This window comes from Carcharodon carcharias, chromosome 7, assembly GCF_017639515.1.
Source record: "Carcharodon carcharias isolate sCarCar2 chromosome 7, sCarCar2.pri, whole genome shotgun sequence".
Lineage (NCBI taxonomy): Eukaryota > Metazoa > Chordata > Chondrichthyes > Lamniformes > Lamnidae > Carcharodon > Carcharodon carcharias.
In genome coordinates, this window is record NC_054473.1 from 190,799,117 (window position 1) to 190,814,118 (window position 15,002).

Genomic DNA, 15,002 nt, shown 5'->3' on the forward strand with positions numbered 1-15,002 from the left:
TCGGCATTCCGTAGGGATCGCTCCCTCCGGGACACCCTGGTCCACTCCTCCATCACCCCCTACTCCTCAACCCCCTCCTATGGCACCACCCCATGCCCACGCAAAAGATTCAACACCTGCCCCTTCACTTCCTCTCTCCTCACCGTCCAAGGACCCAAACACTCCTTTCAAGTGAAGCAGCATTTCACTTGCATTTCCCCCAACTTAGTCTACTGCATTCGTTGCTCCCAATGTGGTCTCCTCTACATTGGAGAGACCAAACGTAAACTGGGCGACCGCTTTGCAGAACACCTGCGGTCTGTCCGCAAGAATGACCCAAACCTCCCTGTCGCTTGCCATTTTAACACTCCACCCTGCTCTCTTGCCCACATGTCTGTCCTTGGCTTGCTGCATTGTTCCAGTGAAGCCCAACGCAAACTGGAGGAACAACACCTCATCTTCCGACTAGGGACTTTACAGCCTTCCGGACTGAATATTGAATTCAACAACTTTAGGTCGTGAGCTCCCTCCCCCATCCCCACCCCCTTTCTGTTTCCCCCTTCCTTTTTTTTTCAATAAATTATAAAGATTTTCCTTTTCCAACCTATTTCCATTATATAAAAAAAACCCCACTAGAGCTATACCTTGAGTGCCCTACCATCCATTCTTAATTAGCACATTCGTTTAAATAATATCACCAACTTTAACTTTAACACCTATGTGTTCTATTGTACTATTGTCGTTGACATCTTTTGATGATCTGCTTCTATCACTGCTTGTTTGTCCCTACAACCACACCCCCACCTCTCTCTCTCTCTATCTCTCCGCACCCCACACACACACCTTAAACCAACTTATATTTCAACTCTTTCTTGGACTCAAACTCAAGTTCTGTCGAAGGGTCATGAGGACTCGAAACGTCAACTCTTTTCTTCTCCGCCGATGCTGCCAGACCTGCTGAGTTTTTCCAGGTAATTCTGTTTTTGTTTTGGATTTCCAGCATCCGCAGTTTTTTTGTTTTTATCTTTGTTTTTTTCACATTTCAGTATATGCTCCATAGTGTTGTGTATCACTACCTGCACAGCAAATGGGATAGGTTCAGAACAGATCTAACAACTCAAAGCTGAGCATCTATGAGGCACCGTGGGCCATCAGCAGCAGAATTGTGTTCCACCATAACCTGTAACCTTGTGGCCCAGCACATCCCTCACTCTACCATCACCATCAACCCAGGGACTAACTCTGCTTCAAAGAGGAGAATAGGAGAGCATGCCAGGAGCAGCACCAAACATATCTAAAACCTTGTGAAGCTACAACATAGGGTTTTACGCATGCTAATAGCAATTGCAGCATGCTACAGATTGAGTTAAGGGCTCCCACATCTAACAGATCAGATCTAAGCTCTGCAATCTTGCCACATCCACTTGTGAATGGTGATGGACAATAAAACAACTAACAGTAGGAGTAGGCTCAACCAACAACCCAGTCCTCTATCAAGGCACAACTGAGCATGTTACCATTCCTGTAAAATACAGAGAACATAAACCCATTCTACTAGATCTCTTCTCATGAGACAGCCCTCTCATCCCAGGAAACAATCCTTTGTTTATCACCCCAAAGCTAAGTATATCCTTTCCTTCAGTACAGAGATCAAAACTACACAGTCCTCCAGCTGTGGTCTCACCAAGGCCCTATACAGTTGCAGTAAAACTTCCTCATTCTTATACTCCAAACTCACCCTAACAGCAATGTGGGGGTACCTACCAGAACAGATCTAACTACTCAAAACTGAGCATCTATGGGCACCATGGGCCATCAGCAGCAGCAGAACTGTATTTCACCATAACCTGTAACCTTGTGGACCAGCACATCTGGGACCCCACAGGCACTGCAATGATTGAAGAAGGCAGCTCACCACCACCTTCTCAAGGGCAATCAGGGATGGACAACAAATGCTGGTTTAGCCAGCGACGGCCACATACCATGAACAAATAAAAAAATACTAGCAATAAAGGCTGATATACTAATTTCTTACTTAAATCTCCTTCTCAACATTTCCACAATATCAACAGCTATTCAACACAAAGCAACAGTAGCTTACACCGAGGCTTGAGCTAAAAATCAATGGAAACTCAACTGATCCCTGGGGTAATCCACTGTTGTGACTGGCAGAATTTAATTACATCCATCTGGAGCTGCAACTAATACTCCCAAAGAGATGGGGGAAAAAAACCCACGTCATTTAAAAACCCACACACACCGTCAGAGATTGTCAGCAGCCTGTCACTGCTCTCACTGCACAGCAGGTACAATCAGCAACATTATGAATTTGCAATATTTGACAAGATATTCAACACTATTGCAGCTTCTGAAAATTCAGGGGAAAGAGAGTTAGATAAGTTCTATTAGAGTCGCATTTTAAACCCAACTAGAAGAATTTACTCTCTTTACTGTACTTTACTCTCCCTGTACAGTAACACTGAGGCACTAAACAATGCAAGTCTGCAGGCTGTTACACAAGGGTGGGACTGAAGTCACATGTAGGCCAGATCAGAAAGGGATCACAGGAATCCAGTTCCTATCTGGATTCAGGAGCAACTTTGGCTGATTCTTCCCTTAACCCCAACTCCAAAAGGTACTGAGACCATCCCAGTCAATTTCAGCTAACTACATAGATCTAGAATTGAAGCTGCTCTGTACTAAACCACTCAAGAGTATTCACTGATCCAGCAAGGGAACCTCACATTCAGTTTTTGGAATTCACGTACATCTACTCTTCCCTCCACAAGGTGGCTGTTCTACGTTACATGGAGAATCACAAAGTAGCGTATCTCAATGTAAGTGTGGTTGGCACAGTTATCGCGGAATAGAGTGCTTTGTAAATGGAATGATCGCAGAACAAAGTACATCGTAAACGCAGCGCAAAAGTTGGGAACTCTGTGTGCAGGGGGACTCAATGCAGGGTGGAGCAGGTGGTGTGTCTGCAGTGTGTGGGAGTCTGTGGACAAAGACTATCCAGAGTGAATACAAGTGTGACCAATAGTGTACGGAGCAAGGGGAACCCAGGTGACATAGTGAATGAGGATCCACAGAAACTGATACTACCCAACAGGTACAATGTAATTGCAAACCTATGATGATAAGGATAAAAACTGTCAGAAGGACAGTCAGAATATGGACCATGGCACCTTTGAGGAGATGTCCAAGGGAGGCTGGAGGGGAAGCTTCATGTGGTAGTAGCAGGGGATTCAATAATTAGGGGACGGAGCATCCTTTGTAAGCAGTATTGAGTCCCACATGATATATTGCCTGCCTGGTGCTAGAGTGAGGTAGCTTGAAACCAGCTTGAAAGAATATTGGTGAGGTAGGAGGAAGATCCCTGTGGTCAATACTGGGACTATCTAATAATGATCATAAAATCATTGAGTTCAATGTAGTGTTTGAAAGGGAGAAACATGAAACAGTTACTAAGATTCTAGATTTAGGTAAGGCTGACTGGGTGGAGACAGAGACTGTCCACAACAAACCGGGCAAATCTGTTATTAAGTTAAATGACAGCTATTGGTCACACCAATCCCACCCCGAACCTGTACTTCTCTATGAGGAATAAAAACAGAAAACGCTAGAAATATGGATAGAAACAGAGCTAACCTTCCCATCAATGATGAAGATGACGCTTCATCAGAATCTATGAGGTGTGACCAAAACCAGAGCAAACTGTCCAGATACTGCTCCCCTCTCCCATATACTGTATGTCAACTGTGGTTCAGTTAGAAGCACTCTCATCTCTGAGTCACAAGGTTCCAGGTTCAAGTCCCACTCCAAGGCTCGAGTACAAAATCAAAGCAGACAGTGCAGTACTGCAGAGTGCTGCATTTTTGGAGGTGTTATGTTTCTTGATAAGGCCTTAAACCAAGGTACCACTTATGTGCTCAGATGAATGTAAGAGGCCCAACAGCACCATTTCGAAGAGGAAGCAGTGGAGTTCTGGTGTCATGGTCAATTTTTATCCCTCAATCAACATTTTTTAAAAAAGAGTTATCACATTGCTGTTTATGGGATCTTGTTCTGCCTATGTTGGTATATATATTTTGTATATTGGCTGCCACATTTCCTCTATTACAACAGTGACTACACTTCAAAAATGCACTTCACAGGCTGTAAGAGCGCTTTGAAAGATCTAGTGGTTGTGAAAAATGCTAAATAAATACAAATCTATTTTTTCCAGATCTGTGGGAGGTGTTCAAAACCCAGTTTAATGTGATACAATGCCAGTTTATACCCCTAAGGTGCATGAGCTCTACTTGCTAAAAAGAACAGGCATGGAGGATTAAAGTGATAAAAAGCATAGAAGAACGTAAAAGATAGCACAGCTCCTAAAGAATGGGAAGATACAAAGAGCAGCACGGAATGGTTACAGCACAGGAGGCCGTCATTTGGTCCATTATATCCATGCAGGCTCTCTGCAATAACTCAGCAAGTTCCACTTACCGCCTTATTTCTCTTCAGATAATTGCCCAATCCCTTTCTTAAGACAATACAATGCAGCTCTACTGTATTCCCAGTCCCAAGACTTAACGTCTAGTGGGCTCATGCAGGTGGAATGGTGGCCTGCTTTAGGTAGCATGGATTTGCTAACACCTGTGGAATGGTGTGCCTGTGTGGGTCAGCACCATCAGGAGGTGAAAAGAGAGCTAGTGATTACAGTGGCTTATGCAGAGTTAGCAGATCTCAACAAACTCTTTGCCGAGAGGTGCTTGGACTCCAGATAAAAAGGAGGGATACAGAGAAGAGCAGCTGAACTGAGAACAGCTTTTCTTTATGCTTGAACCAAGTTTTTAAAGCACCAAGACACTGTAGCTCTCAAACCACATAATCCTAACCTTCATCATGTCAAACAAAAAGGGTTCTGGCACAGGTCGTCACGATTATTCATCAGGAGTGGGTTCCCTCTTTCCCTAGCCCAGAAGTTTAGGACAACTGCACTGTATTCTTCTTCCCCATCACCTGCAAACATAACCCCCACCTCCCAAAACTTCTGGGGATGGTCCACATGAAGAAAGGTACGGAACAAATGGCATCATACAGCAGCACACAAGGACAAGTCAGAACCTTCAGAAACAGAGGGGGACGTTAGGAACAAGAGTCAGAGGAGAAATAAAAAATACCACTTGGTCCAATCTTTTTGCAATCAGGAGAAGGCCATCTGCTCTCCAGTTCCACACCCAAAGCTCAAATGACAAAGAGAAGTTTAAACTATAATATAATTAATAAAAGGCTAAATTTAACTTAACTGGCTCCACACACTGCTACACCCAGCCACCACACCAGGCACACAATGTACAATATACCAAAGTAAAAAAAACAATTGTACCATGAATTTACAATAGACCACTAACATCAATAGCAGCTGAGAATTTGTAAAATGCAATATGCAAATTGGATTTTTTTAGACATACTAGCAGATCTCCCATGGCATCCATCACATGAGACAGATGTTAAGCTGTTTTATAAAGGACATGGTTGTTGCACCATATAACACATGACATACTGTTCCATTGCTAAGGTAGATCTGTGTTACTTAAAGGCCATAAAACACCTGTTGATTGAACAGGTTGTTCAGGCCAGCATTTAACTTTGTTGAGGGAACTGTACAGATTGGAAAATAATTACTGAATATTAGGGCCAGAATTTTCCCGTCGGCGATTTGGGGGCGGGGCCTGCTCGCCGACAGGAAAATGATGCAGGAGGAACCCCCGATGACATCTCGGTCCCCTTAAATTTTCAGGAAGGCAGGTGGACAGCGAAATCAGCTGTCCACCTGCTGACCTGTCAATGGCCAGTTGAGGCCATTGACAGGGTACTTAAAGTAGTTAAAGGACCTGCCCATCCTGTCGGGCAGGCCAGGAACCCCAGCGGGCTTCTGATAAGACATGAATCCTCATCCACTGGTGGGATGAGGTTTCATGTTCCATTTTAAAAACTTTAATAAACGTAATGTTATATTTATTAACATGTCCCATCTCGTGTGACATTGTCACGAGGGGTACGTGTTAATAACATTTTTATTTTTCTACTTTTTAAGTTTTTCAGACTGTCACTAATCTCCCTGAGATGGCACTTTGACAGCTGGGGAATCCCTCCCCCGCCCAGCACAGGGAGTGCACAGCACTTCCCATTGGGCAGGCCGCTGGGTGGGCCTTAATTGGCCCGCCCATTCAAAATGGCGGCAGGCCCCATTTCGGCGGCAGGGGTCAGCTGTCCGCCCACCGCCAAGCCATTGGGGCCCGCACACCCACCAAGGGCAAAATTCTGCCCGAAGTGATTGCTATCTTTCCATTTTTAAAATTTTTTTGTCTCAATAACAAAAACATCCTGACATTATGGATTTGTTTTACAAGAATGATACCAAGAATGAGGGGATATACCTATCAGGAGAGGATGAACAAGCTGGGTCTCTTTTCTCTTGCAAAGAGAAGGCTGAGGGGTGGCCTAATAGAGGTCTTTAAAATGATGAAAGGTTTTGAGAGAGTGGATACAGAGAGAATGTTTCTTCTTGTGGGGAAGAGTATAACTAGAGGCCATTGATTTAAGATAGTCCTCAAAAAATCTAATAGTGAATTCAGATGAAACTTCTTTACCCAGGGTGGTGAGAATGTGGAACTTACTACCACAGGGAGTGGTTGAAGCCAATACTCTAAATGCATTTAAGGGGAGGCTGGACAAGCAAATACAGGGTTATGCCGATCGAGTTAGAAGAGGAAGATGGGAGGATACTTGATTGGAGCAACTTGAGCAATTTGGCCAGACCCATCCTACGCAAAACCGGGGCCAGGTAGAAACTCCGCATGTGGTGACACTTGGTGTTTACGATCCAAGGGTCCACGCACAGCTTGATGCAGCCACACACAAAGATGGCCTTCAGAATGAGGGCAATGTGGGGTGTGTTTTCACCACCTAATCTAGGTTTATATATTGTATTCCTGTAGATACTATCCACTTTTGATCTCTATATTAAAGCAGATGCCGGCTCAGGTGATCACCATGATGCAGCAGTGAGGCAGCAATTTGGGCTGGTCTTATAGAGGTGGCCTGCCGCACCACACAGGTTACAGCACTTAGTCTGCTTGCAGTCCTTTGTACGATGGTCTTCCGACTTGCAACTCTTGCAGGTGACAGCACAGCAGCTAGCCACAACATGCCCGGATTTGTCACAGGTGCAACGAACTCTGGGCTAGGTGGTTTAGGCTTTCCCCAACAGCAAAGCTGGAGAGAGGGTGGGGGATGGCTCCCTTGTTGTCCACCTTCAAAGTCACCTTAACCTGCCATTTGCTGGTCCAAATTCTGAAGACCTCTGCTATTTCCGACCACACCAATGTACCTGGCGAGGAAGGTGAGCAAATCCACAAGAGGAACATGGGATTTGTAAAAATGCACATTCACAACACAATTCCATTATGATGGCAGAGTAAACAGCGACCCCCACCATGAGGATTCTCAGCTGGGCCAGGTTTCCTTTCTCCCTGAATATCTCGAGAATTTTCTACATGTAGCAACATTCTTGAAGGTCATGTCAAAGTACCAAGAGCTGGGGAAATCCTGCAGACAGTAGATTGTCTAGTTTCCAATCCGCAGCATTTCAAAAGCACTCTCTTGATGAAGGAGGCACAGTCAATATGTACCTCCTTCAGTGTCTTTCACCGCCCCTTCCTTAACAGTGTTACACACTCCCTGATTTGGGACCTTGTTGCTGGTTGCAGTCATCATCTCTAAGTTTGTGCCAGAACCATTGTCACTGTTCATCATGTTTCAAATAAATCAAATGAGTTTTTAAAAAAAAAATCACTACTTGCAATTTTGGGCCTCAGCAGTGTTCTGGGATTGCAATCTTGCCTATTTGTTGAGATAGAAATAAAGCAATGGCCTTGAACAACATCTCAGAATCACAACAATCTTTAAAGTTACTAACATTTTATAAGCACAACAGTCTATAAACAGACCAATTAATCATTTCTATGCACATAGCACCAACTGTAACACTAACTAAAACATCTCACCCAGTAGTCCCAAGGACTGGTCATATTTCTCATCTCTGAATTATTTGGATAGCATGAACATTTTTCTGCTGGCCTGTTTCATTCTCCTGGTTTTATACTCAGGCTGGAGAGAGGAACCACAGATCCACCCCAAGACCCCGGCACAACCTAAACCACAAAACAGTAACTCTCCCGAAGGCCACATTAGAAAAAACAAGCTGAAATGCTAAAAGCACATGGCAGAGCTGCACCTCTCTGGCTCTGTAAACACTATGGGTCTAACGATAACAAAAATACCTGGAAAAACTCAGCAGCTCTGGCAGCATCTGAGGAGAGGAACACAGTTAACGTTTCGAGTCCGAATGACCCTTCAACAGAACTAAGGAAAAATAGAAGAGAGGCGAAATATAAACTGGTTTAAGGATGGTTGGGACAGGTAGAGCTGGATAGAGGGTCCATGATAGGTGGAGATAACCAAAAGATGTCATAGACAAAAGGACAAAGAGGTGTTGAAGGTGGTGATATTATCTAAGGAATGTGCTAATTAAGGGTAGAAAGCAAGACAAGGGGGACCCTATCAAGTTTCTGGGAGGGAGAAGAAGGTGTGAGGGCGGATACGCGGGAGATGGGCCGGACATGGTTGAGGGCCCTGTCAACCACCGTGAGTGGAAAACCTCGGTTAAGGAAGAAGGAAGACATGTCAGAGGAACTGTTTTTGAAAGTGGCATCATCAGAACAGATGCGACAGAGGCGAGGGAACTGAGAGAATGGCCCCCTTGTCCTCATTTATCACCCCACCAGCCTCCGCATTCAAAGGATCATCCTCCGCCATTTCCGACAACTCCAGTATGATGCCACCACCAAACACATCTTCCCTTCACCCCCCCGGCAGCATTCTGCAGGGATTGTTCCCTCCGGGACACCCTGGCCCACTCCTCCATCACCCCCTTCACCTCAACCCCCTCCCACGGCACCTTCCCATGCAACCACAGAAGGTGCAACACCTGCCCCTTTACTTCCCCTCACCTCACCGTCCAAGGGCCCAAACACTCCTTTCAAATGAAGCAGCATTTCACTTGCACTTCCCTTAATTTAGTCTACTGCATTCACTGCTCCCAGTGTGGTTTCCTGTACATTGGAGAGATCAAATGCAGACTGGGTGACCGCTTTGCAGAACACCTTCAGTCTGTCCGCAAGCATGACCCAGACCTCCCTGTCGCTTGCCATTTCCACACTCCACCCTGCTCTCATGCCCACATGTCTGTCCTTGGCCTGCTGCATTGTTCCAGTGAAGCTCAACGCAAACTGGAGGAACAGCATCTCATCTTCCGACTAGGCACTTTACAGCCTTCCGGGCTGAATATTGAGTTCAACAATTTTAGATCATGAACTCTCTCCTCCATCCCCACCCCCTTTCCGATCCTCCTTTTTATTCCAATAATTTATAGATTTTTCTTTTCCCACCCTTTTCCTTTATTTTTAAATGTATTTCCACTTATTGTTTTATCTGTACCTTTTAGCCTATTTCGATCCCCCCACCCCACCCCCACTAGGGCTGTCTGTACCTTGCTTGTCCTGCTTTCTACCCTTAATTAGCACATTCCTTAGACAATATCACCACCTTCAACACCTCTTTGTCCTTTTGTCTGTGACATCTTTCTGTGACCTCCACCTCTCACTGACCCTCTATCCAGCTCTACCTGTCCCACCACCACCCCACCCCCCCCTTAAACCAGCTTATATTTCACCTCTTTCCTATTTTTCCTCAGCTCTGTTGGAGGGTCATTCGGACTGAGTTTTTCCAGGTATTTCTGTTTTTGTTTTGGATTTGGATTTGGATTTCCAGCATGCCAGTTTTTTGGGTCTAACGATGTTGGGAGTGAGATGCCTGCACCGTGAAAGACCCTTTACAAAGTCACAGTCCATTGGGGATGTGGTAGGTTCCGGTCAGGCTCAGGGCCAGGGCCAAGGTCCGGGTCCGGGTCTGGTTCAGGGACAGAGTCTGATTCGGGCTCTGGCCTGTTTTCGCTCCCGGGGCTGACAGCGCCTCGGGCTCAGTTTCACTGGCAGCTTCCCCTGTCTCCCCCACCCCCCCGGCGCCCCGTCGGCCCGCACTCACCGCTTTCCCTCATCATCATCATCATCAGAATCATCATCACCGACATCTGCTCCACGGTAACCACGTCCCGTCCACGTCTCCACGGTAACCCCGCCTCCGTCAGCACGGTAACCTCCACCCACCGCCCCCACGGTAACCCCGCCCCGTCCCCGCCCCCAGAGTAACCCCGCCCCGGCCCCATCTCCGCCCCCACGATAACCCCGCCCCGTCCCCGTCCCCGCCCCCACGGTAACCCCGCCCCGTCCCCGCCCCCAGAGTAACCCCGCCCCGGCCCCATCTCCGTCTCCACGGTAACCCCGCCCCCGGCAGCCCCGCCCCGCCCCCACGGTAACCCCGCCCCGTCCCCGTCCCCGCCCCCACAGTAACCCCGCCCCGGCCCCATCTCCGTCTCCACGGTAACCCCGCCCCCGGCAGCCCCGCCCCGCCCCGCCCCGCCCCCACGGTAACCCCGTCTCCACGGTAACCCCGGCCCAGCCCGCCCCGGGGGCTCTCACCTCCTGTGCTGTCTCCACCGCGTCCGTAGCTGCCGCGCCTGCGCTGTGCATGGACGAGTAGGGGGGGGGGGGCCGACATAGGAAGTGCGCATGCGCTTTGCTCCTCGGGCAGGTGCTGATATCTCAATGAGCGACATTAATGAAGGTTCAAGACTCGAGTGCAGGTAAACGTTCACTTTGTTGCTGCAAAAGATCAATAAGGATGTCGAGACCTTGAATCGTAGAGTGATAACAGCGCCAGAGGAGGCCATTCAGTCCATCGTGTTGTCCCACTCCCTCCCCCCTCCCCCCCACCATCGTCCTATTAATGTTTTCCACACAACTATTTACCCAAACACCTTATGTTACCCCCATTGCCCTCATCCTGAAGGCCATCTTTGTGTGTGGCTGCATCAAGCTGAGCGTGGACCCTTGGACCGCAAACACCAAGTGTCACCACATGCGGAGTTTCCACCTGGCCCCGGTTTTGTGAGGGACGGGTCTGGCCAAGTTGCCAATGCACGCTCCGTTCAGCTGGACTGTGCCGTACCACCTATCCCTCACGGAATAGTCTGTGCAGAAAAACACCTCTGACCACAATTTCATCAGGCAGTTGTCCGCAGGTAATGTTCCCAATGCCCTGTGGGAAAAGGAGATGGTAGATCCTGTCAGATGGTTCCCTGAGCAGACTGTCAAAGTCATTTGGCAGAATACCTCAGCACCAGAACTTTCAAACAAGCACCAAGATGTAGCTTGGTTGTTGCTGAGAAAGGCCCTCCCTGTCAGATTCTTCCTATACCGCCCCCCCCCCCCCCCCCCCCCCCCAGAATCTTACTTCCTCCGCACATTGCCCTCAAGGTGGCTGTGGTGGTGAAGATACCGTTCTCCACATCCTTCTTGAATGTGCCTTTGCAAAGAAGGTCTGGAGAGAAAGGCATTGGCTTTTGTCAAGGTTCATCCTGAGCAGCTCTGTGATGCAGGACTCTGTGCTCTGAGTTGTTCCCAAGGACACATACCCAAGACAAACATCAGCTGCTGCTGGAGGATCATCAACTCGGTGAAAGACTCTCTTTGGTCTGCCCGAAACTTGCTGCTCTTCAAGTGCAAAGAGCCATCCATGACAGAGTGTTGCAGACTGGCACATTCCAAGGTCCAGGACTGTGCTGAAGGATGCGCGCTTGGGGGCAGCCACCGCAGAGAGACAATGGGGAAAGACCATGGCTAAGGTCTTTCAGCCATTGTGCAGGAGGGGTGGGAAACTAGAATCCCTTGGGCTGTATGGTTGACATGTAATGAATTTTTTAAATGTTACCTGTAATTGTAAATGTAGTGAATAACATACAGTATTGGAAGAACCTTATGTAATTTCAACTTTGAACAGTCATGTAATGTTCTTTTATAAATTTAATGAATAAAATATAATTTTGGAAAAAATGTGTTTAATAGTGGATGACACAGCTTTAAGATTATCAAGTACCTCTTTCAAACTGTGTTTCACATATTCATCCCATTATAGAATGGTTCTTTATTTGCAATTTTTGACCACTTCTTAATTTTAATTTTTCTTACAAGTATAAAAAAATAGATTTTTAACTTGGATTTGTCATGAAATAAAAACAAAATGCTGGAAATTCTCAGTGGGTCAGGCAGCATCTGTGAAGAGATACACACATGTTTTGCATCTCAGGTCAGTGTTGGAACTGATGAACGGTCACTGACCTGAAACGTAGACTCTGTTTCTCTCTCCACCGATACGGCCAGACCTGCTCTGAGTGATTTCAGCACTTCCTGTTTTTATTTCAGATTTCCAGCACCCACAGTTTTTAGATTTATCGTAAAAGCTCAGGAGTTTTGCCAACATATAGGAAATGGCCAAATTTGGGGGTTTTTTTTATGTTCTACATATTAGGTCTGTAATTGTGTGCTGAAATTCTAAACACTTGTTAGACACTTTTAAATGCTTTTTATTGTTAACCTGATTTCTAACTGAATTGCAAGTTCTTGTTCCCTTTGAATGTGGTCTGTGTATGGATAGGGCTGTGTAAAACTGGGTAGCTGAAGTAATATGACAAAACAGATGGAGTATCAAGGCTGATAATTTTGTGAGAGAGTTGGACAGACATTGACAAGAAAAGCAATTGAAGAATTTTGGTAATACATAAGAACTAGGAGCAGGAGTCGGCCATTCAGCCCCTCGAGCCTGTCCCGCCGTTCAATACAATCATGGCTGATCTCATTCCGGCCTCAACTCCAATTACCTGCTCTCTCCTCATGACCTTTCAACCCATTACTAATTAAAAATCTGCCTATCTCCACCTTAAACTTATTCAGTGTCCCGGCATCCACTGCAGTCTGAGGTAGTGAATTCCACAGATTCACGACCCTTTGAGAAAAGTAATTCCTCCTCATCTCTGATTTAAATCTACCACCCCTTAGTCTAAAACTATGGCCTCTCGTTCTAGAATGCCCCAGAAGGGGAAACATCTGCTCCACATCTACTTTGTCTATCCCCTTTAGCATCTTATATACCATCCTTCTAAACTCTAGCGTGTATAGGCCTAAACTGCTCAATCCCTCCTCTTAAGACAAGCCCCGCATCTCTGGAATCAATCTAGTGAACCTCCTCTGAACTGCCTCCAGTGCAACTACATCCTTCCTCAAGTAAGGGAACCAAAACTGTGCACAGTACTCCAGGTGCAGCCTCACCAATGCCTTGTACAGTTGCAGCAACACTTCCCTATTTTTATACTCTATTCCTTTAGCAATAAATGCTAAAATTCCATTTGCCTTCCTTATTACCTGCTGTAGCTGCATACTAGCTTTCAGTGATTCATGCACAAGGACACCCAGATCCCTCTGCATTGAAGCATTCTAAAGTTTCTCTCCATTTAAATAATAAGTCACCTTTTTATTCTTCCGACCAAAATGGATAACCTCACACTTATCCACGTTAAACTCCATCTGCCAAATTTTGGCTCATTCACCTAACCTGTCCATATCTATTTGTAAATTTCTTATTTCTCCATTGCAACTTACTTTCCCACCTATTTTGGTGTCATCTGCAAATTTAGCTATCGTACCTTCTATCCCTGAATCCAAGTCAGTAATATAGATTGTAAATAGTTGGGGCCCAGGGACCGAACCCTGTGGCACCCCACTAGTTACAGCTTGCCATCCAGAAAAAGACCCATTTATCCCAACTCTCTGCTTTCTGTTAGTTAGCCAATCCTCTATCCAAGCTAATATATTACCCCTAACTCCATGTGATCTTATCTTGTGTATTAATCTTTTGTGCGGCATCTTATCAAAGGCCTTCTGGAAGTCCAGATATACTACATCTACAGGATCCCCATTATCCACTTTGCTTGTCACATCTTCAAAGAACCCTAGCAAATTAGTCAAACATGATTTACTCTTCATAAAACCATGCTGAATCTGATGGATTGCATTTTGACTTTCCAAATGCCCCATTGCTACTTCCTTAATAATAGATTCCAACAATTTCCCAATGACAGATATTAAACTAACTGGTCTATAGTTTCCTACTTTCTGCCTCCCCTCTTTTGAATAAGGGCATTATATTAGCATTTTTCCAATCCACTGGGACCTTTCCAGAATCCAGGGAATTTTGGAATATTATAGCCAATGCATCCACTATCTCCACTGCCACTTCCTTTAAGACGGATTACACCCCAGAGTTCTGAAGGAGATAGCTGAAGAGATAGTGGAGGCATTAGTGGGGATCTTTCAGGAATCACTAGAGCCAGGGAGGGTCCCAGAGGACTGGAAAATCGCTAATGTAACCCCCCTGTTTAAGAAGGGAGTGAGGCAAAAGACGGGAAATTACAGGCCGATTAGCCTGACCTCGGTCGTTGGTAAGATTTTAGAGTCCATTATTAAGGATGAGATTTCAGAATACTAGGAAGTGCATGGTAAAATCGGGTAAAGTCAGCATGGTTTCATCAAGGCGAGGTCATACCTAACAAATCTGTTAGAATTCTTTGAGGAGGTAACGAGTAGGTTATACAAAGGAGAACCAATGGATGTTATCTATTTGGACTTCCAGAAGGCCTTTGACAAGGTGCCGCACAGGAGGCTGCTCAGTAAGATAAGAGCCCATGGTGTTAGAGACAAGGTACTAGCATGGATAGAAGATTGGCTCTCTGGCAGGAGGCAGAGAGTGGGGATAAGGGGGTCCTTCTCAGGATGGTGGCCGGTGACTGGTGGAGTTCCGCAAGGGTCAGTGTTGGGACCACGACTTTTCACTTTATACATTAATGATCTAGATGAAGGAACTGAGGGCATCCTGGCTAAGTTTGCAGATGATACAAAGATAGGTGGAGGGACAGGTAGTATTGAGGAGGCAGGGAGGCTGCAGAAGGATTTGGACAGGTT

At 46.0% G+C, this 15,002-nt stretch overlaps 1 protein-coding gene across 1 annotated transcript in view; it reads right to left on the bottom strand.

Moving 5' to 3' along the window:
- Positions 1 to 10,230, bottom strand: part of kiaa0513 (KIAA0513 ortholog) — a 160,634-nt gene extending 150,404 nt beyond the window's left edge. The window contains exon 1 of the mRNA XM_041192632.1: positions 10,135 to 10,230. The gene's annotated coding sequence lies outside the window, so the exon portion shown is untranslated. The remainder of the gene's footprint in view (positions 1 to 10,134) is intronic.
- Positions 10,231 to 15,002: the final 4,772 nt, after the last annotated feature.